We start from the raw sequence: 2,728 nt of genomic DNA on the forward strand, positions 1-2,728 counted from the left end.
CAATCAGACCAGGTAGATGGTATTCTCTACATCCCTTGGCATCTCTGACTATCCTGCCATTAAAAGTTCAGATGGTGTTCATATCACTCGTGCTGAGCCACATAAATACTTGGAAATTTTTAATGCATAGTCAACTTTGGAGCAAAAGATGTTATCAAACCAGGTCTTCCATGTACAATTAAAAGGGGGTCGGTCTGTGGGCCCAAAACATGTAAAAATGTCAGCTTCTTCATAAAGTGTGTGATGTCCCCCAAACATTAGGGCTTTACATTTCTTTTTAAGTAGTAACATTAGTGAAAATGTTCAACACCACTGATTAAGAAGCTGTTTGTTGAATGTTTTCTTCAGAAGTGATCATGTTCCAGCAATGGACTTCCTTTATTAGCTACCTCCTATGCATGTATGCAGAGCACAATCATCTTAAAACTATTCCAAAAAAGGCTTTCTTGTAAACAGAAAAATAAAAATGTAATATTCTAATGTACACAATAAACCTCAAGATATCTGAAGTTTGTGGCAGCAACTGCCTTTCAGCCTAAGGTTTTCCACAGCATTAATCTTCAGGGTACTCACCCAGTTCTAACTGCTTCAAACTCAAAGCTGGTAATTGTCTTAAAAAACAAGAAAGTTCGGGATCATTTTAAGCTGCAAAAATACAAATTATTGTAAACTTAGCTGCTGCTGGTAAACCAGCCCTCCCCACTGGAGCATTTAACCTCATGGCTACTTAATATGCACGTTGATAAAATCGTTGGACCATCGCCAGTTTTGTCTGCATTCTTTCTCCTCACTCAGAATTAGCTTTCTTGAAATGTGTGCCCCAGTTCAACAAGAGTGTAGATGATTAGCCCTTCTGTAAGCTTTGAATAGTCACATTTACCTGGGCTTAGTAAACAGCTCTTTTTCCCTATCCAGTGTAATGAGACAGAGGCATGAAGGGTAAGAGGGCTACCAAACATGCACTTTTGCCCATGGTGGCCCATGTGACCAGTGCTTAAAAACATTAATTTGCAGTTGCAACATTCCTCGCAGAAGTTGGGATTTATAAAGAATTTCCTTGTGTAAAAATGTGCCCGGTTTTCCTCAACCTTCCACCACTCAATTACGCTGATAAAGGTAATAGGACTCCAATAGACTACCAATTTATTGGACTTAATTAACATATCGGGACCTTTAATAATTAGCCCTACAGTTTCGATGGTCTATGTATTGCCACCAATCAACAGCGTGGCATATTTGGCATTGCTTGAAGATTTAGCAAGAGCGTCTCGATCTCAAAATCACTGAATCGTGTTTTCTCCCCATTTTTCCGATTTATGATTGGTCATCAAGGGCTCCTTTACAAGGTTGGAATATTCATTGATTGATTTATATGGACCTTACTAGGCCAAATATGAGACGGCCTTTGGAGGAGCGTGGGGCTGTTGCACAACCACATAAGGTAACGCACGTCAGTATTTATAACGAGAAGAGTCTGTACAGGTGTGTGGGAATGTTATGAAGGGAGGTATTTACACACAAGACAAGTTCACGCAATTTCACTGCATAAAGTTGCATAAACATCCCGCATATTCCATTGCATGTTTTAAAAAGCGTGGCGCATAATGAAGGATTTTTGCCTGCAGCAATCACAAAAAAAACTTTTCTGGAAAGACTGATAAAAGGCGGTTCATTTGGAATAATATTTGGAATATGGGTCCGGCATTGTCAGCCTTTTTTCTTACTCTCCACAAATTTTAAATTGGCCATGCTCTGCTGACTCTCTAACTATTGTTTTGTTTGTAGCAGCATCATTTTTATTAACTGTACAAGCGGGGGTTTTGAAACTTTATATGGAGCAGCATCAGCAGCGGGGGGATAGCGAAAGTAACAAAAGTCAGCGAAGCTTTCATGTGCGTAGTGGGAACACGTCACTCCCACAAGAAAAACACCAATCACATTACAGTAGGTAGTTGGCCCATGCTGTAGTTTATGGTTAGTTGTGAAATCCCTGTTAGCCAGAACACTCACATAACTAAAAAGGCTCCAGGAGGAAAAAATTTTAGTCAGTGAAGTAGCAAATTCAAGACAATTCTTTTTTTTTTAAGTAAGTCATGGGGGTATTAGAACTCTATCTCCAGTCCTCCAGCTCTATCTCCCTGTTGGGGGGTCTTGTTGTCCTGCTACTGGTCTACCTTGTCTCCTTCTCTAGCTTCAGCTCCAAGGAAGACAGAAAGGAACCTCCAGGACCAAAACCATTGCCCCTAATTGGGAACCTGCTGCAGCTTGATCTCAAGAGACCCTACAACACATTACTGAAGGTGAGGAATCATTTGCTTTTCTTTTAGAGGGATTTGTTGTGAGTTTGTTCTCCAGGCAGCAAGACTTATTAATTCTTCATTCACATTGCCTTGTTTTTAATTTTAAAATGGTGTTTCTTTTATGTAAAAAACAACAACAAACAAACATCATGACATTGTGCCCCTGTTCTTAGCTTTCCAAGACATACGGATCAGTGTTCACTGTGTATTTGGGACCCCAAAAAGTGGTGGTCTTGGCTGGGTACAAGACTGTGAAAGAGGCACTTGTCAACTATGCTGAAGAGTTTGGTGAAAGAGATCCAATGTTAATAATGCAGGAATCAAGTGAAGGCCATGGTAAGGAAAGAGCTTTTTCAAAATCATTTTTCTCTGGTCAAAATATTTAAAGTGGTGCATTTAAACAGTTCTTTCTGGAGAAACTCTGGTTT

At 39.8% G+C, this 2,728-nt stretch overlaps 1 protein-coding gene, 1 long non-coding RNA gene and 1 pseudogene across 2 annotated transcripts in view; 2 read left to right on the forward strand and 1 right to left on the reverse strand.

Moving 5' to 3' along the window:
• The window catches only part of LOC117961035 (cytochrome P450 2K1-like), a 30,130-nt gene that overhangs the window by 21,474 nt on the left and 5,928 nt on the right, over positions 1-2,728 (forward strand). The window lies entirely within an intron of this gene.
• LOC117961054 overlaps positions 1-2,728 on the reverse strand; it is a 7,186-nt gene that overhangs the window by 566 nt on the left and 3,892 nt on the right. The window contains exon 2 of the long non-coding RNA XR_004660295.1: positions 2,256-2,258. This is a non-coding gene — a long non-coding RNA (uncharacterized LOC117961054). The remainder of the gene's footprint in view (positions 1-2,255; positions 2,259-2,728) is intronic.
• Positions 1,968-2,728, forward strand: part of LOC117961049 — a 4,338-nt pseudogene continuing 3,577 nt past the window's right edge.

The sequence above is a fragment of the Etheostoma cragini genome, chromosome 18 (genome assembly GCF_013103735.1).
Source record: "Etheostoma cragini isolate CJK2018 chromosome 18, CSU_Ecrag_1.0, whole genome shotgun sequence".
In the NCBI taxonomy this organism is placed as follows: Eukaryota; Metazoa; Chordata; class Actinopteri; order Perciformes; family Percidae; genus Etheostoma; species Etheostoma cragini.